General features: G+C 42.0%; 1 protein-coding gene across 4 annotated transcripts in view; it reads left to right on the top strand.

The window, feature by feature from the left end:
- The window catches only part of Ccdc148 (coiled-coil domain containing 148), a 242,717-nt gene that overhangs the window by 157,974 nt on the left and 63,798 nt on the right, over positions 1-20,945 (top strand). The window lies entirely within an intron of this gene.

The following is a 20,945-nucleotide window of genomic DNA, read 5'->3' as shown; positions in this document are numbered from 1 at the left end:
CTATATGGCGGGGGTAGTGGGGGTGAAGAGGCAAAATTTGTGGCTATTAAGTCTTGCACTAAGGAGGAATGTGGTAAAGCTGTTGATGCGCTGGGAGAGCATTTTGGTTTATGGTGATGTGGCGAATGGCACTTTGAAATGTACTTGCTGGCAGAATACAATGTACCTGGGGCCATGCACAATTCATGGAATGCCCAAAGGCTCTTCCAGTCTTCCCTTCTTGATTTACTATTTAGTTTTCAGTTATGCAAAATTGCCATTCTTTTGGAGCAATGCTTATTTCTAAATTTTAAAAATACCAAAATCTTGTCCACAGCCCTAAAGGGTTCTGCTGGTCTACAGAAGATAGAAGTGCTGGAAGGCTGGTTTCATTATCTTGTTATTTAGACGTTTTGTCTTTTGCTACAATAAAAAGTTCAGATTTCACAGTACAGACGCTCTAGGTGAAAATGCTATCAGAGTTATCAAGCAACATTTTATAGAGTTTCTGACTCTGGAAATCATTCACAAACAGTGGCCACTTCATGACCAGTGGAAGGAAGTCAGTTTGCTGGCAGAGCTCCACCTGTCTTGCACACGAGGGCCCAGAAGTGCAGCTGGATTGACTTGATCGACACAATGGGAAAAATGATTTTTGGAAAAAGATGCTCAGTGCTGAGAATGACCGATTCACTCATGGTCATTGGTGGACTACCCGTGGCTCTTGTGACCATGGTTCACATTTTGGGCCGTGGGATCCATAAAGTCTGAAGCCCTGGCTTAGGTGTTTTTTTCTTCAAAGCTCAGTACTGGGGATAAAGCAACTATGGACTCTTAGTCTATAAAGCAGTTTTGCTTGATTCCTGACTCTTGTCCTTGATCTTGACTTGTACCGTGCCCTTTCCGCAGCACACTGGGTGAAGGGGGAGCAGCATGGGTACAAAGCAACACACCAAAGGTCCCGTGACCACTTGACAAAGTCAGTTGCTCCGACATTTAATTCAAATTGAATTCTATTTATTCACCTAAAGAAGTGAATTGGGTGATTCTATAAGGCTCACATGAAGAAAGATGATTTTTAAAAGAAATAACTGCACAAACAAATAATTACTAAATATTGATCATGTTTCAGATAATACAAGTGAACTATGTATCTTTGTGCGGTAACATACCAACTTTTTACTATCATGAAAGTACAATGTCTGAAGTATATGTGCCAAGTGTTGTCTCCTTTTGCTTTTATAGCATTTCGTTTCTCCAAGTGTGACCACAGAAATCGCTACATATAAGCATTAGTTACATTATCATGTAAAGAGCCTTAAATACAGTTCTATTTCCTGAATGCTTACAAAGTCAAAGACAAATGAAATGAGTCAATTATTGATAATGGGAGGGAGCACATTTAATAGAAAGCAGATTCAAGTTGGGTAGTTGGCATGGTTGCTACCATAGCAGGGCATTGCTCACTGTCTTCTCTGCTGTCACTGCTTTAGATTTGTAGAAGGGAAAGGATTGTTTAAGAAAGACTGAGTTTTCAGAAAGATGACACGACCTCAGAAACACCAAAGCAAAAGTGAGCAAATACAGAAAGAGTAATGGATGGAATGATTGACAATTGGCCAAACTGATGGCAGGACTAGTAAAGCCTAAAGCAAGAGGGACCATGGAGATAAAGGAGAACACTTCAGAATAAATGTGAAAAGCACCTCATTAGTGTTTTAATATTTATTTCCATGGTTGCTTCCAAGACTAAATCTTATGTTTACTGGGAAGTTCTTTCATAGATTTATTTGTACTTATTCTATATTTGTTTATAAGCTGGGCTTATAATTAGTTCACATCTCTTCCACATTTTAGAATGGTAGCTTTAACCTAGGAGCATTAAGGAAGGAGATGCTGAAAAGATGTCAAGATGTCCACATGCCTAGTGCATTTGTGGCTCCAGCTGCATTCCGCTAAGCTGCCTGCAGGGTTTTACTCCATTGCCTTGCATGATGAGGGGCATGTAAGAAATGCAAGACCAAATATCTTGGTGACCATAACTCTGCACACACTTGTGTTTCTGATGTTCTGAGATTTGATTGCAACTCAGAGATTGTATAGGACCAAGGTATCTGGTTTCTTTTATTTTCCTCATATAGTGTTTTTCCATTTAAGGAATGTTTAAATATAAAGATTAATATCTTAGTATCCATCACATAGCAGTGAGAATTTTAATATGCTTTACATTGTTCCACATTTTCAAAAAAAGCAAGTGGAGCGTTACAAAGTTGAAATAATTGCCTGAGGCCTTAGTCAGCATCTTCCTCACTTGTTTCTGTCATCCCAGAATATATAGCTGCTGAAGCATTTCACAAGGAGGCTATGATTTAATTTTTTCCACCAGCACTATCATACCGCACCATTCTGCAAGACTTCTTCCCATCCCGGCTTGTGTTTTAAAGCAGCCCTGTATTAACAGTATAGAGTAGAACTGGTTTTTTTAAGTTGGTGTTTAATATCCCGTAGTAGACACGGCTGCCAATTCCTCCATTTTTCTTAGTAGAGACCAGATCATCCTGCAAAGGTTTGCTGTCTTGCCTGGCATGCAGCTGTAGCCGCCACGCAGACAGCTGGGGCCTAACCAGAGCTCTCTCTAGGTGCTTCTAGGAGGAAAATGATTATGTTTTAGGATCAACATATTTTATATGATTTCTAACTTTGTATGGTTATAGTTTTTTGAATTCTGCCAATCTGATAAATGTGAAATGTACCTCATTAGTGTTTTAATTTGTATTTTCATGGTTGCTTCCAAGACTAAATATCTTATGTTTACTGGGCAGTTTTCTCTTTCATAGATTTATTTGTACTTCTTATTTTTCTATTTGTTTATTAATCTATAGCTAGGGCTTATTACAGGATGGTACAATCTTAACCAGCTATTAAACTTGCAGGTACTTTGTTCATCTGGTCATTTGCCTTTTAAATATTGCCTGAAGTGTCTACAGTTTCACAGACATTTTAATGATTGAAGAATGAAGGTGTTTGCGTTTCCTTTATGAACTGTGCATTCCTTTCTGAATGTAGACCTGGTAATGACATCACTTCCGAAGACAGCTCTTGTTTTTGCCTCTGCTGAGGGTCATATACATTTTACTTGCTCAGAATCAGCTTCTGTGTTACTTCTGGACCTGGGCCACCATGCTGTGAGCCAGTGTGAATGTCAGAATTCTCATGTATGACACTAGCTAAGCTTTCTGCAGTGACCCTGTTGATCCTCTGGGGCCAGGCATAAGGAAGTCCTTGAGCCACTTCCCAGAGAGCGATCATGCCGTGAGATTCCTGCTCTGTGTCTGACCAAGTCCTGTGCTATCTGTTGCCCTCTGCTCCAGCTCCTAGGAAGGTGAAAGGTCAGTTGGAAGCTACTCAGACCCTTCTTAGGGTCTGGTCTTCCTCTGACTTTAGCTGCATCTCCTTGGTCTGATTTATGAGTCGACCCTGGGACAGTGTGTGAGTGCGTGCATATGATTTTGCTCAGCAATTCTACATATTTAAGGTTGGAAAGTTCCATCATCAACAGACACACTGATCAGAATTTCCGGCTACCTTTACTAGTTGAGAACTTACATTCTCTTTGTCCTATTTTATATGCTAAAAGCAAACTGTTTTCCCCAGAGCATTACAGCAGTTTGGCAGATAATCCTCCCCAGGTGATAATCCTGCATGAAGTGTCCCCGATGGAGATGCGCTGCCCTTAGCCCGAGCCGTTTCTCCTCCATTACCCCCCCCCCCCCCCCTGCAGTTTCACTCCGACACTCTTTCCCCATAAAAAGGCAGCAGAGGAGACAGAAGCTCTGCCATGCCTAAGACCTCACTGGAGGACGTCTTGACAAGATACCCTCCCTTCTTCCTAGCATTTCTTCCCTGTGATTTATCTTTCAGGGCTCCTTTGCTGAGATAGTTTTAGATTGTGTCTAGAGCTAAAGTTTACTCTACAGGTAGCCCAGCACCATGGATTATGTTTTCTCCATGGTTTAAAACTCCAATTGGATAGACTATTTCTACTTTTCGTGGTTTCATTTCAAGATTCAAGGAAGATACTGATTAACCACAATCAGCTAAGTTGTTATCTGGTAGGTAAATTTCACAATTCTATGAATGAGCATAGGACTATTGTAAGAAAATTGTGCTAGATGGGGCCCTTAGCTGACTGATCTGTAATATTGGGCTCTCCACCGCCCTTTCACCATATGTGACTCTTAGGACGGTGCGAAAATACCATAGAAATTGCTCTGTATTATAGGATTTTAGGAGGTTCATTGTTATGGGATGTCAGCTATAGGGTTCCATGATTCCAACGCAAGAGTAGTTTCAGCTTTCCTCCCAGGATGAAATTGTAATCAAGGCTCATATACTAGAGACTTAATGTTAATCCCAAAGATGGGAGAGCGACCACTGACCTAAATCACGGCCCAATTAAAGTAGTTAATTAAAGCAAGCTTTTTCATCCATGCACACAGGCTGCCTCCACCCCTACTGTGGGGGTTTGAGCGGTCAGCATTGGATACAAGGAAGTCAAGATTTTTATAGCTCAGGGGTACGGGGTTTCCACATGGGGATTGGATGGGCAAAATACTCGGGGTTACAGGAGCAGATCATAAGCATAACACGTTAGTCCTACAGGGGGTCCGGAAACAAAGACACGGTTGCAAGGTGGGCATGACAAGGTAGTCATAACAGCAGGCAGTCACAGGAAGGTCTTCATACAACCATTTGAAACAAAGGTAGGATTACAAGATGCTTACTAACATTTTTTATGCAAAGACATAATTGCCATTCCTGAAACAGACAGTACAAAATAATTTGTAGTTTAGGTTACAAGCTGGGCACAGCCTAATCCTTGAGAAACAGTTTTAATCATAAGCAGAAATGAACCTAGTTCGTATTTACTATAAGATGACTTTTAAGCCTAAGATGGAGGCAGGCTAGTTCTCTTCAATTACTTCCCTGGCGTAGTGTTTTGCAGTTCTCTGAAAACTTTTAGCCAACTCTTAACAGCACTGCAAGCATTACTAGAGAAATTAGGATGCCACCCAGTGGGTATACACAGCCTTTAGTTTTACCTCAAAGATATTTTAGGAAGGAAGCTACCATTTTGTGAATTCTCAGGTCCATGTGGCACCTATTCAGAAAATGCCCAAAGTCACAGCTTCAGTGGGACGCTGGCACTCAAATGTTCTGTCTCATACCCAGATTGCATGCCCCCTGCAGATAGCTGTGGGGAGGAGACCGTGTAAAACCAAAGGGCACAGGCTATCAAGCAATGGCAGTGAAAAGGGAGTGCAGGTTAGATGGCCTGGGATGCTCAGAAGATTCCAGAAGCTGTGTTCTCCCAAGAGAATTTATAGTTCGTGTCAAAGCTGGTCTCCCAGTGTGGGAACTTGTGGATCCATATGAAAGAAGAAATTTTATAAAAACTTTGAAGTCTCCTTTTGAGGTACTATATAACTTGATGATGTTCTATCAAATTTTTAGCTACTGACCTAAAAAAGCTGGGGATGGAGAAGGAAAGGTGGACACAGAATGTTGATACAACTAAGATCTTTGGATGTAAACCCAACTTCTTTTAAACCATTAGGATTGAGGAGCCAGCAAGTATCTGACCAAGCTGACTTGAAAGATGTCCCCTGAGATTCCCTCCCTAACCTGATATATGCGCCCTTCCTCACCAGAAGTGGAAATAACAGTTTCTGCCCATGCTTAGCTTAGATCAGACACCACAGATGACTGCAAAGCAGCGACATTATCAGAATGACCCAATCACAGGAGCCCTTTAGAGAAGAGGCCTGGCTGCTTGCCCAGAATGGCTAGAGAGTTGAAGGACAAGAAGGGCACAACCTGCCATTGATGGCCCAAAGACTGAGGGAGTCATCAGGGAGAGAGCATGGGTAGCCTTGCAGAACTGACCCAGTGAAGCAAGGCAAAGCTCTAAGTCACAGTCCTGTGACCATAAGGAACATAATTCTGTCATAATCAAGAATGAGATTGGAAGCAAAGTTTTCTCCAGATAATTCAGTTTTGCCCAAACCTTGGATTTCAGAATTATAACTTCAAAAGCAGAGAGCCCAGCTACACTGTGCAGAACTTCTGAATTACAGAATTCTGAGCGAATAAAAATCTTGTTTTATACTTCCAAATCTGTAATTTTTATGCAGTAATTAAAGAGACAAAACCCTAAAGTGGGTGCTGGAATCTAGAACACCAAACATGGAGAAGGAATTTGGAACTCAAAGTGAGGAAAAGCCAGAAGGATTTCAAGGCTATCATTTGGAGGTTAATATAAAAAAAGACTAGATTACCTTCAACAAACAATTAGTATAAATAGCAGATGTTAAAGACGTGGCTAATGAGGACCCTAGCAAATATGAGCAGTATTGGAAACAGGAGAAAGGCCCATTACCATCAGGAGGTGTGAGAGTTTGGGGACACTATGGAGTACAGAGAAGGAATTCCTGAGTAATGAGCTTCATAGAGCTGAGAATTTCCCAAGACACTAAAGGTGATGGCCTGGATTCTTTTTGCGGCTTATAGCTAAATGGAGGAGATAGATTTTGAAGAGCTGTTTAACATAAAGGCAGCAGACTTGATGGCTAGGAAAATTCTCAACCAATTAAGAGACTCCTCTTGATGGACAATGTAGATAGTGAACTAGATCTACGATTATATAATCCTCTATTGAGGCCTTCAAGGAACAAAGGATCTTTATTTTAGAAGTCCTACCCTTGGATCTTTTGAAACTAAGACTTGGGAAGCAGGGTGATGTTTCTTAGTCACCTCCAAAGACCAAAGCAATGAGAAGATTATCTAAGAAGACTGTGTGTGGCTTTTGTTTAATACATGAGAATCCTATGAAACACATAGGGTTTCAATGTCTGGCATATGGCAGCATGGAAGGAGGCCTCCGTATGCCCAGAATTCTACCAGGAAGAAGCAGAATGACAATGTCCCAGCTGTCACCCTGTGCTACCATTCATAAGGGGTGGGGAATCCTGAGCACGGAGGGCTGAATTAGTGTAGGTACTGGAGGCTAAAGTTGGCACCTACAGACACACCGCATTCCAGATTCTTCCTTTCTGGCTCAGACTTCAATCCAGGCTCATGAGGAGCTAAGATTCCTTATATCTTCCCTGTATGAGGGGGCAGGCTTGAAAGGGGACTGCAGATAGGGAAGGAGAAGGTGCTTCCTGAAGACAAGTGGCATTTGGAGACTAAGCTTTACCCACATCTCATTTGACCTTGAACCCTTGTGCAGGGTGGGGAATGGGTTTCAGATACCTGAAGGCTACAAGATGAGCATTCCCTAACAAGACTTTGTATTAGTTTGCTATCCCAAGGTAGGTCCCATGGCTCTGAAAGAGAATTTAAGGAGGCAGAGTAGTCCAAAGGCGCCTTTGTTTTCACCATGTATTGGCTATAACTATGGCACATTGGCAATCTCATTGACAAAGGAACCCAAACGGATTCAGATTCAAAGATACTGAAGTGGATCTAAAGAGATTCAGTTCCAAAGAAAGCTAGAGATAAGCCACTGTGGAAAGAGAAAGCAATGAACTTCAAACTGGGTAGCAAGTGTGAAAGGTCCCAGACTCAGTGAGCCCATTAAAAGTGGGGCATGGCTCCGAGCACATTGAATGCATAGGTTTTTCTTCCTCACTCAGATCAAAGTTCAGGTGTCACTTGCCAATTGTGTGACCACGGGGAAAATTGTCTCTATCTCCCGAGTTTCAGCGTTTGTATCTACTTGCATAATATTGGAAAAATTTAGACAAAACATGGAAAACAGCTAGCACATGACTGGAACCCAGAAAGAGCTCTATGAATATGGTTATTACTGATATTAATATTGTTGTAGCAGACTGGTAGAACCAAAGGTAGCTAGAAACATACCATGGAATCGAATTGGACATTTCAAATAGCAATCACAGCTAATCATAACTAGAGGAAATAGTATTAAGCCAGATTCAAAAACCAGAGTCATGGGGCACAGCACATTTTTTTTTTCCTGGTTGTTCTTAGCTGGCGAAAGTAAGGTCCCCTTCAAAGGGCAGTACTTGATCAGCACTGGTGGCTGCATAACTGGCTTTTAGTGCCAGCAAAGATGAAACTTTCTAATCAGAACATAAAGCTTGAAGCTTACTGCAGTGATTCAACCCTGAACTGCAGGACCATTGATTCACTAGCGCATCCCCTGGGTCTAGGTGGCAATAAACTGCAGAATACAGACTCATTAGCACACAGTTCAAAAAGATAAAATGTACACTGTTTCTCATAAGCTTTATGACTTGCTGACTTTATTGTAAATTACACACATATGCCTTCTGCTGTGGGTTCTGCTTTGAAATCAAGGTCTCCTTTACGGAAGCAGTGTGCCTCAAAGTAGTGCCTTTAACTTTTTCTTTCAGCACCGACTCTGCTGCCCTACCCACAGGTAGCAATGTGTTGGGCTGCGTTCACTTTCTCTCCACCCAGCTGCTTAATATGCAGGGTAGTGATATGGGCTCCTAGAGTAAGGTATATCCGGCAGTATGAGGATATAATCCCAGTGGTCCAGATGGGCCGATTCTCCATCCACATACCTATTGTGTTCCAAAGTGCCTTCCAATGCGGTACATCTTATGCCCCAGTTCTTCAGTTTGCAAATTTCATGCCATTGTACGAGGAGACACCAACATAAATTGTCCCTCTTCTAGTAGTTTTTAAAAGGCTGTGTTTACCTGCCCTGCCACAAAGATAGCATACAATTCTTGCTATGTCACTAGAAGCTTGGTAATACAGGAATTTGAGTTTCAAAATTTATTAGGATAATAAAAGTATTGAGAAACAAAAATGACAAAATGAGGTGAATTATGTTGAGCTTGATATTAGTTAACTTGAATGTGTCTACACACAATAGTAATATATATATGAATTTATATGCTCATATTGACAAAATTATCTATACACATATATTTCTAATGTAATTTTAAGAGTAACTCATGACCCCTTCAAGGAGTACTGATGATTACCTTAGCTCAGGGCAGTTAGATACCTTTGATCTCATCACCTCGGCTCCCCTTTCATTTCTTGGCCTTGTATCAAGTCATAGGTTTCCTACTCTGGCCTCTGGATCTGATTGCTTCCTAGGGCTAGTGCTCCTATCTTAGTAGCATTCTTAGCCGTAGTTGATCAATGTTCAGGTCCCGAAATAAACTTTTTGCCCCGAGTGACTGCACTAGGGCTCAGCAACTCTTCCTATTAATCTTCCTGTTTCAGTTTCGGTCCTTAATTGCCATTGCATGCATGTGTGCACCACAGGAACTGCGGGACATGGAACTGTCCTCCGCAATTTCCTTCCAATGCCTGTGACTGATTGCCTCTCATCCCCATGAAGTGCTCTGATGCTGAGGAAGGAGGGTGATGACGATTACAATGCTTTAAAGGAGTGGGGAAAAAAAGCCTTTGGAAATCATGGTGGTGCTTGGAAAACAAACCTTAGAGATGGGACCCCTGTCCGCCCTGGCCAGGGTTCTCTCTGCTTCCTCTGGATCTTTTCCCATTCTGACTCTCCCCCAACCTGTGTTACAGAGACCAAGGCTGCTTGAGGGAGGGAAAGACAGCTAACTGGATTGCAGTTACAATAAAATTATATAAAATGAATATGCTGTCAATTTATGCAATATTTCACTTGCGCTAGCTGAAGCATCAACACAGAAGCACTGTGGTGACACTTAGCAATATGGTGACTGTCAGATGTTTGAAACTGGCTTTCAGCAATTTTCATGTTCTCAGAAAACAGACATGACAGTGTGAGCATAGCCATGGCCTTTGGGGACCTTGGAAATGTCTTTGAGTCCCTCCAAACAAAACTTGACCACTCTCATGAGACTTTGCAAATGAACCATCTGCACTAAAGCTAAGTCCCAGTGGAGCGGAAGAGCCAGGGAGCCAAGGAGCCTAGGAACTGAGGCCCAGCCTCTAGAACTGCTCCCATTGGCTTGTTCTCCGTCCTCGCAGCTGATAACGCCTAGCTGAGTTTTGCACAGTTTGAGGGGGTGTTTTAATTATTTTTGCATTTCGAGACATGGTTTCTCTGTAGCTTTGGAGCCTGTCCTGGAACTAGTTCTTGTAGACCGGGCTGGCCTTGAACTCAGATCTGCCTGCCCCTGTCTCCCAAGTGCTTGGATTAAAAGGCGTGCACCACCACCACGCTTTATTTTTAAAAAATTAGTTTTGTTTGTGTATATGTGTGCATGGGGGGCGGAGAGAGAGACATAGGTGTGGGTGCCCATGAAGATTTAAAGAACACATCAGATCTCATAGAGCTAGAGATACAAGTAGTTGTGAGCTGCCTAGCATGGGTGCTGGGAACACCCCCATGAGACCTTCTGCAAGAGCAGTATGTACGCTTAACCACTGAGCAACCTCCTCAGCCCCCTTCCTTATTTTTCTTTTTAATTTTAGAATCTGATGAAGCAATCTGAATGAATCAAGGAAATGTAATGGATAAATGTCATTTAACAATAACTAGATAGGAGAAGACAGTAGATCTTTTATGCAGAAAGAACTCAAAATTAAACTGGGATTCCAATTTTCTCTTTTGAAAATTTAATCAGTCCTCTAGGTAGTATTTTATGGGCTAAGGAACTCATGTTGAGCAGGACATTTAATTAACTGAAATAAATCAAGAATCACCTAGTGTAAAAAATGCTCCCAGTGTTCTTTGGTACGTCATTAAAATTTAGACGTGAGCCTACTAACCTTAAGTGAACTGATTCTGCCCTGTTTACATGAGTCTGAAGTTGAAATCAGTTCAACATAAAGTCCACAAGTGACAGGAATTGTAGAATGACCATCCAGAGATGGCCAACGGTAAGCTTACTTGCTTGTTTTGAACTGTCTTTTTAACATGAAAATCAGTTTCAGAGACGGCTTGTTATTGTGAGGACCCGAGTTCGAGTCTGACACAAACATAAAGCTGAGCCCTGTGTACCTGGTACCCACAGCAGAAGTTCGCAGCTGATGCTCTTAGAGCTAGTTGCCAGCAGTTGTGAGCCAACAGGTGTGGGTGCTGAAAACCAAACTTAAGCATGAAAGTCATCCTAACCACTGAACCATCGGCTACAGCCCCCTACAGATTCTTCCTAAGAAGAGTTAAAACATGATGGGGCCTTCATATATAGTTTTTTCTGAGACAGGGTTTCTCTATGTAATTTTGGCTCTCCTGGAAATCTCTCCATAGGCCAGATTGGCCTCAAACTCAGATCTGCTTGCCTCTGCTCTTCCCCCCCCCTCCCGCCCCCGCCGCAAGTGCTGGGATTAAAGGCGTGTAGTCCCATGCCCAGCAAGGAACCTTACTATCTGTTGTGATACAATTTTAAGGAAAGGTCATATGAAAAAACTGCTAGGATAACCAAGGGCCAGATGTATTTGTTCTTTTGTACAGTATTCCCCCAGTTAGCAGCTTTATAGAGAGAAATTTAAGGATTAACTCCAGGTGCCATGTTTGGCTATATTCCCTACTAAGTCTTGATTTTATTCATAATGATCAGATATAGTGAACATTTATACAGTGTTTGCGATGTTCAAATGCTGCTCCTGTGTTCATTTAACCTTAACTATGATGGATGGATAACCATGTGACTGTCATTTTGTAACCGAATAGAGGAGTTCCATAATTTCCCCAGAGTCACAGAGCCCTGAAGTGGGTTTGGCCTTAGATGGGTTGGTCCTGGGTTTATCATCGAAATGCTGCTGTACTGTTTCTGATGCCCTCGTTGTGATTGCTATTTGTTATTTTGAGAAACCTCAGTTTCAAGAAGCCTCAATACCAAAGTATTGGAGCTGGGGTTATTTTCTTCCCAGCCCTACCCTTGTTCACACAGTTCTGTCTAGCTGATAGGAAATGGGTAATATTAAAACTCTGCAGTAGTACACCTGTTTGCTGTAGTGGAGTTGCCCTTATGTTTTAAAGGTGCCCCAACCTGACAGTCTGTTTCCACATGTTCTTCATCGTTATGACTTCTGTAGGTTAACAAAGCATTGTAATTAAACATTCCATGAGAAATCAGATAATCACGATAAGATTATGTTACAAGCTGCTTTTAACAACTCCCCCCCCCTTTTTTTTTTTTTTTTTTTTTTTTTTTTTGGTTTTTTGAGACAGGGTTTCTCTGTGGTTTTGGAGCCTGTCCTGGAAACTAGCTCTTGTAGACCAGGCTGGTCTCTGCCTCCTGAGTGCTGGGATTAAAGGCGTGCGCCACCACTGCCCGGCTCACAACTCCCCATTCTTATTATCCTCTTTGGTATCATTTTTTGAGCAGAGTTAAGGAAGATGAAGAAAGTTGCCATGACTGCACTTTTTTTTTTTAACATATTGACATTTTCACCAGAGTTTCCATAGGTTTCTACGATCCAATCTACTAACCCTTTGGAGTCCATACCTATGAACCTGACAGCCCTCTCTTCATAACGCTTCATAACCAGGTCCACTGAGCATTGAGTCTCATCGCCTTTCCTACTCAAGATCGTCCCAATCTTTGTCCCAACCACTGTCATCTTCCAGATCTTTTCCAAATGTATGCCATAATGTCTTCTATCAAATCCTTTCTTGGTCCCACCCTTCTTCAGACAATATCCTTCCATAGCCTGAACTCAGTTGTCCAGCTCCAATTCACTTAAATTTTAAGTTCCTTTAACACATGAAAAACAGTTTTAATGCATCATGTGATATTTTGGTACATGTGTATATGGTGCTTCAATCAGTGTAAGTATCTATGCCTGTACCAGTTATTTTTATGGTGAAGCATTTAAAATTCCTTCCTCAAGCATTCTAAAAATGCACAGTAAATCAGTAGGGCTACTACGGTACAGTACGTGAGAATTTCTTATGCCTCCCTGGCTATGGGTTTAGTGCTCTCTGATCACTTTTCCCTGTCCTGCACATCCCCCACACCCCACCACCCCCACCTACAGTAACCACACTGCCCCTCTCAATGTCTGAGATCAGCGTTTTCACTTCCACCTGGGTGAAATCAGGCACCGCTTGACGTCCTGCCCTGGCTTGTTTTCTCAGCAATGACCTGGAGTCCGCTGCCCGACAAGAGGTCAACTCTGATAACTCGTTTGTGTTCTCAATTCCTAACTGTTCCTGTGTGGACGGGCATGTGGGTTGTTCGCATCTCTCCACGGATGCAAATAGTGCTTCCGCGAGCGAGCCAACGTGGATGCCTCTGCAAGAGCACACCAGTTTTCTCCCAGCTGCAGCAGGGTCACGTGCAGGGGCAGTGGTTCACGTTTCCCTGGTGATTGGTAATGAGGAACACTTTCGTCTTTAACGCTTGAGCCCCCGCAGCCTACTTCAGCAACACAGCACTTGCCAGGATTGCGCTTGACCTCCATGCTCTGCTAGCTAACCCCAGTGGGTCAACTCTTAGTCCTCATCTTTCTGGGACTACCACGACAGAAGTGATAGCCCTGGGTCTATGGAAAACAATTTCATTTACTTCTAAGCAAGCCATTCTACCACAATGGTACTTTCTCAGTTAACTTGGACAGGTTTTTCCTCATTCTTCTGTTAAACTTGGGATTGTATTGGGGGCTTAGTCTTATGGATCTTAACTGTCTTAAAATAACTTTACATGATTTATATGCTGGATAGTATCGATTAATAGTCCTTTTGAAGTCTGCACTGACATACCCGACTATCTCAAATCTAAATGCCAGTGCTGTGGTTCTGTCTCTCTCTCCAGACCTATCATACTTTTCTTCCTGTTCTCCCCACCGATGGACTCTGTTCTCCCAGGGCTCAGCCCAACAGTCTTGGTGTCTTTGCCGATTCTTGTTTTCCCTTCATACATTTATCTTCTGACATGGATAGAAGCGGTCTTTAAATTCGAAGCATTGCAACGGCCTCTTGGTCTCCTAGTTAGCTACTCTACCCCCCAAAACTCTTCCTGTCTCAATGTTCCACCTCCACAACCTTTTATACAAAGCAGCCATGCTGATCTTCGTAAAAACTTTCTCTGGATTGTATTCCCCCGGCCAGAAATGGACCAACATCCATTTGAAATAAAATCCAAAATCCAGTCTCAAAAGCCCTGCGCCTCGTTTTCCTCCCTGTGCGTTCCAGCGTGTGCTGGATCTCAAATCCCACCCCTTCCCACCTGCTTCTGCTCCAGCTGCAACTCATTCCTCCCATGCCATCTACACAGCCCTCTTCTCAGTTCAGCGAAGGACCCAAACAGACACCACACTAGTGAGCACATCCCTCGATGACCCTCTTCTCCCATTGTGACCTGTCATCCTGGCCTAGTTTTGCCTCAGCATTTTTCACCCCTGGCATACATACTTTGTAATACTACCGTCACTTATTTTTCTAGAATGCACGCTTATAAGAAATGGGAATTTTTTTTTTCATTTCTTTACTCCCAGTGCATGGTGCGGGAACTTAGAATATTGGGTTGGGTGTGTTTTCAGCACACGCCGCCACCTATAACCACTTAGCTGTAACGCAGCACGTGCCTAGATGCTGAGGCCGAGAGGAAGCCACCACAGTCCCAGGGGCCCTAAGATGTTGAATGACCTTGGGTGCGTTATATGCAGGCTGTGGGGGGCTTTGTTCTCAGTTGTAAAATGAAGTGTTTGGATTAAGTGTTCACAAGAATCACCTGAGCTCTAGGACGTCATGATTGAACGACTCTGAGTCCTGATTACTTTTTACTCTTCCTGACACTTCATGTGTCAAAATACAACATCCTTCATATATAAACTCCCTTTCTAATGAACAGTGAAAAGAAATTAAAACAAGATTGAGCAAATTCATTTTAGCAGTGTCAACAGACAACACGATCATTATGTAATATTGCCCATCCTGAAAATAGACGTTTTCTCCTAAAGAAGCCATGACAGTTATTTTTAACTCCACCACCTGGTATTTCAATTAAGAATGAGATAACTAATGTGTTTACCCAAGAATACTTTCTTGGCTCATCCTATTATATGGACATAGGATACATCACAACAGAAAGCAGCTTATTGCCAGTTTGCTTGGGAAGCTCTGCTATGAAGGATTGCTCACCCAAGGGGCCAAAGCTAGCATCTAAAAATGTTACTTCTGCAAGTATGTAGGGATTAACTACTTCTAAATACTTATAGTCAAGGAAATTAATATCTCTCTGCCCTTCATTCAGTGACTCCTGGTTTGTCTGGGGTCTTCTTTGACCTTGGCTTCTGGCTGCATTTAGCAAAGATGGGAGACTGGAAAGAAGGAGAGTAGCAGAGTAGCGATAGCCCTCCAGTTTCTTGCCCTGTTGGCTTGTGTTTGAGCGTCATTCTTTCTACTAAAGGTCCCTGCCCCTGTCTGCTGCTTCCCCCCACCCCCACCCCCAATGCTGTCTCTTGTCTACAGGTAGCAAAGCAGCTCAGTGTAGCTTTTTTGCTCTTTACTGCTTTGGCTCTTTGCGGGGAGGCCCTGCCACCCAGCTCCTAAATAAAATCACACGGAAGCGTCTTCTTTCTCATGAATGCCTGGATATTTTTCTAGCCAGCTTTTCTTAACTTATCCCATATACTTTTTGCCTCTAGGCTTTTTTTTTTTTGCCTCTAGGCTTTATCCCTTTCTCTTTCTGAATATTTTTTCTTTCATTCTTCCTCCACGTCTGGCTGTGTGGCCAGCCCCTGCTTTGCTTCCTTCCTTTTCTCTTGCTCCTCTACTAGTCCCAGATTTCTGCTCCTATTTATTCTCTCTGCCTGCCAGTCCCGCCCACCCTTTCTCCTGCCTGGCTATTGGCCATTCAGCTCTTTATTAGACCAATCAGATTTTTTGACAGGCAAACACAGCTTCACATAGTTAAACAAACGCAACAGAAAGGAATGCAACACATCTTTGCATCATTAAGGGAACGTTCCACGCCGTAAACAAAGGTGACACACCTGTACTAACATTCTACAACAGCCCCGTGCGGCTCAACTCCTCGCTGCCTGCATTACCACTCTCCCTGTCCCTTCAACTCTCCTTTGGCACATCTTCTAGTTTATCCTATTTTTTTGCCATATGTTAATTAGTAAGAATCACCGACACGAGAACTCAGCAAGAAACTGAAGGAATAGGAATGCTGACATAAATGTCAGCAAACAAAGAAGAAGAGAGAGTTTTGTAATTGGACTCGGTTAAATAAAACAGATTTAGTTCCCATTTGTTACTGATGGACATCATTCCAGGAAGTCAGAAGCTGGAACATATATTGAAGGGAAGAGTGATCTCTCCTACTGGCAGCATTTTTAATAGAAGCTTTGTACGAGGCCTTTATAAAGCCTATGTCATAGAATTAAATCATGATTCCATGAAATGTTTTTCTTTTCTTTTTTTTTTGTTTTTGTTTTTTTGAGATGGGGTTTCTCTGTAACAGCCCTGGCTATCCTAGAACTCACTTTGTAGGTTACACAAGGTGGCAGAAAGCATTATACAACTATAGACAAGATAAATACTTTATACAGTATCTTGCCATTGGGCTTGATACAAGAAGATAGTTTGAAAACTTCAGGAATGAATAGTAACAGTGCTCCTTGATGTACTTCCTAAAAGTGTGCTTTCCTTGCCTAAATTTTTAAAAAGCAAACCTCTGTAATTAAAGTGTTTTATATCTGTTGCAGAAATACAAACATACAAAATACTATGAAAAGCACTCCAGACCTGCGTCACTCCCCGAAGTTTTTTCTAACAGCAATGATCTTTAACGTTTCTAGAAACATCAATGTATTATTTTAAGCTTTATTTTCCCCTCTTGTCAATATTCATATATTTCCCCCTTTCCTATGTAGTATTCTGTTGGAGCTGTGAACCTCCAGATTCTGAATTTCTTGTAAACAACTTGTTTTTCTCTGCTCTGAGACAGCTTGCAGCTGCTCTGAGGACGAGAGACCCTCAAGCGTACCTGATGGCAGGAGAGGTGGTTTCTGGTGGGTTTGGCTGGGGCAGGCTATCATAAGGATCCCTATAGCTGCTCTTGGACACAATAGAAGGGGCATTTTTGTTTCAAGGATGACCTGTGTCTCTGTGTGTCTTTGTGTGTTTCAATCTCCAGCCCCTTGCCTGGTTCACGAACTGTATGGCAATGCATAGAGCCCAGACAGGCATGGTGCGCCACAGTATTCTTATTGCTTGTGTAGTGTTTCATCAAAGAATTCATTTGATAATCTCACAATTTGGGATATTTCCCTTTTCATTCTTTTAAGACTATCATGAACAAACCTATATGTTGACCTTTGTCAATTTCCATGCTTGTCGTGCTTTAAAAGCTTATTTCTTAGGAATTACGTTCTCTGGGAGTCTTGTTAATAAAAAGTTGTAATTATTTATATGTGTGTAAACATATGCATGCATGTATTCCATAGCACACATGTATAGGTCGCATGCAGTCTGTGGCACACATGTAAGGTCAGATGACAGCTTACGGGAATTGGTTTTTTTCCCTTCCACCATGCGAAGATCAGGCCACCAGAATAGGGGGCAGTTGCCCTTATCCACTGAGCTATCTTGATGGTCCTATTTCTGTATTCATAGTCTTATACAATTATTCAGGAGAAAATGTATGGTAGTTTATTCTCTTACTAGCCGGGGATGAACTTGTTTATCAGTTTGTAGTTCAGTGTCTGAAATAGTCAAGTTTGGGGCAAGGGAATGTGTCAGAAACATGAGCATTTGGATTCTGGCCAGAAAGAGACCCATGAAGTTCAAATAACCAGGTAGTTAGTTGTAAAATTGACTTCCTCTTTTGGATACCAAAGATCTAGCTTAGGTTTCCTGCTCATATAGAGAGCTTTGATACGATAAATTCCCTGCAAATTCACCACCGAAACACCTTTACATTTTAAATTTCATTTTAGTAAGATGTACATGTATGTGTTTGTGTGAGGGCGTGTACATAGGTGCACACAGCTACCTAGGGAGTGCAGAATAGGATTTCAGATGTCCCAGCACCAGAGTTAAAAGTGGTGATTCACTTGGCCTGAATACTGGTCAGTAAACTGGGACCCTCTGTGTAGAGCAGCAAGCGCTCTTAACTGCTGGGCCATCCTTCTCTCCAACCCGATGCTAGGATTTTTGTTTGTTTTTTGAGACACGGTTTCATTGTTTAGCTCTGACTGTCCTGGAGCTTGCTTTGTAGACCAGGCTGGCCTCGAACTCAAAGATCTACCTGCCTCTGCCTCCCGAGTGTTGGGATTAAAGGAATGTGCCATCACCACCCGGCCTGATGCTACTTTTTTAAATTCAGAAATTTGAGTCAGTCTTAGGTCGAATCACTGAGATGTTGTTATAGTACAATGTTCAGGAGAGATAACATTGACTGAAAGATTTTGAGAGTAAGAGTGGGTAAGTGTTCATCTTTAGCATCAAATAGCTTGATTTGGCTTTCCCAAGCAACTTGACTCAGAGGGACCAGGTATGCATGGTTTGGAGATTAATTATCATGTCCCCACGACATTATAAATTAGTTCAGTGATTGGTAAGGACTTGTATCAAGCTCAATGACAGACTACTGTATAAAGTATTAATCTTGTCTATAGTTGTATAACACGATCCCTTTCAGCTATACTGGGATTTATATGAGCTAAACCCCAACAGTATTTACTTCAATGCTTCTCTCCTATCTGTATTATATTTCATTGCATCAGTTTGGCAGATGAGTTGTGAAATATTACTTTAACTATGTAGAGGTATGTTACATTTGTTTATCTGCAGACTATTACTTTCTATGTAAAGGTGTGTTACATTTCTTTGCATTTGTTTAATTACGTAGAATTATTTCTTGTTTGTTTCTCCTTGCCTGTCTGTGAGGCACCTGAATGGTCTAGTAAAAAGCCAAATGTCCAATATCTTGGCAAGAGAGAGGGATAGGTGGGGCTGTCAGGCAGAAAGAAGCAGAAATCTAGGCTTGAGAAAGGAGGAGAGATGAAGGAAAAAGAGAGGGTGATGCCTGGGGCCAGAAGTCAGGAAGCCACTGCCCAGCCAAAACATGAGAAGCAGTGGAGAAAGCAGGACACACAGAAAGAAAGAGAAATAGCCCTGAGACAAAATATAGGTGAAGAGAAACAGGTTATGTTAACAGAGCTGGGGGAGGGGGACAAGCATAAGATAAGGCAGAGTAAGGCCGAGTATTTCATAACTAGTAGGAAGTCTCTGTGTAATGATTTGGGAGCTGGTTGGTGGCCCAAAAGTAAAATAAAATCTGGTACAGTGAGTCTTTCATTTCCCTCTTAAAAGATGATACTAGATACAAGATGCCATTGTATAAGAAATGTCAGGGGCTGGAGAGATGGCTCAGTGGATAAGAGTACTGACTGCTCTTCCAGAGGACCCAGGTTCAATTCCCAGCACCCACATGGCAGCTCACTGTCTGAAGATCCAGTTGCAAGGGATCTGACACCTTCACACCAATGCACATAAAATAAAGTTAAATAAACTATGAAAGATATTTTTAAAAAATGTCCCTTGCCTTCTAAGAGGTCATGTATTACATGTGTTAAATTAACAAGAAAAAGCATAAAATGAATGTTTATTATAATGCCCCGTCATGCTTTTATATATGATAATGCTACATTGTTGTATGGGGTGGCATTTTACAGGTCAAAAGGAGAAAGGATGGCTGTAAGTTGAAAGGGAGCTATCTAAATAAATTAGAAACCAGAAGATGAAATCACAATTTGCTTTGTCTTACTGCTTTGTTGGAAAAGAGACTGAATCTTTTAACCTTTGTGTCCCATATTGTCTGCGTGGCTGGTTAAGTGTTATGACCTCCTGCTGCAAAGTGATTAAAGCCCTGGAGGGTAATAACTCCAGGAACACGGTACAGAAGTCTGTTTGTTCAAATATTCGATATCACACAGCTAGCCTGAAATTAGAGGCCACCCCTTTTCCTGTGATAATGCGTTCGTTCTAAGCTTCTGCTTTCTATCCATAAGCAAGAAACTCTTATTTCATGGCGAATTTAATGGCTGCTTGACACTCGTCTAAGTTTTTTAAGGGTAAACTCTGATGTATGCTTACAGCATAAACACCATGCTTTCTAGTAGGATTGTTAATAAGAAACAAATTGTTTTTGAAAATTGCTAAAGGAAGATAGGATATAGAAACAATTTAAATGCTCTGGAAAAACTAGTATTGCATTTTGATACATAACTCTGTGCAGAGACTATTTTCCTTGCTTTGTCCACACATTCACTGGTGTAAGACTACATGATGGGGAACTCTGGAAAAAGGGACAGCTTGCATCCAGGACAAATCAGCATCCCCCGGAGGAAAGCAGGGCGATGAGAGCTTGTTTTGTTAGAAACTTCATGTCCAAGTTAAGAACTTGACATTCGATTTATCACGTACATTAACTGTCTGAACAGCCTTCACTTGAATGTTTTAAAGATTACACAAGAAATCTAAAACCTAGTGCATCTAGGCTCTGTGTCTCAACAAGTATCTCAAAGGTCTACTTGAACGTGCTGAGCCAGGATTTTAATTTGAAGCTTGCAGAGCCAATAATTCTCGATCCACGCTTTCTGCTCCTATTAATTGATGAGAAGTGAATGGAACACTCCTTGGGGAAGTACTTAGTCCAGACTTCACCCTCTTACAAATAAAACCGCTGGACCAGTTCCAATCCACAACTCTTATTCTTGGGCCAGGGACTAGGAGAAGTGTCTGCTCATCTAACAGTGACCATCTAAACGCCAGTGTATGCCAGACACCGTATAAAGTACAAGGAATACGACACTAAATAATAAAATCCGTATGTGAAATGCTGTGCCAAAGAAACAAACGATGCTCTAGCAGGCACACCTCGCCGTATCTGGGAGAGGAGAAAGGAAGAACGGCTAAGAAGGCAGTGCTGAAGGATAAGTCTTAAGAGGGCCAAGAGGGGTTTCCCAATCAAAAAGGCAGGGTAGCACAACCCCAGGCA

This window comes from Microtus oregoni, unplaced genomic scaffold (assembly GCF_018167655.1).
Source record: "Microtus oregoni isolate MIOR12 unplaced genomic scaffold, Mior012 000037F_ref0000500, whole genome shotgun sequence".
NCBI lineage: Eukaryota > Metazoa > Chordata > Mammalia > Rodentia > Cricetidae > Microtus > Microtus oregoni.
Note: the sequence above shows the minus strand (reverse complement) of the source record. Positions and strands in the feature narration are given on the sequence as shown.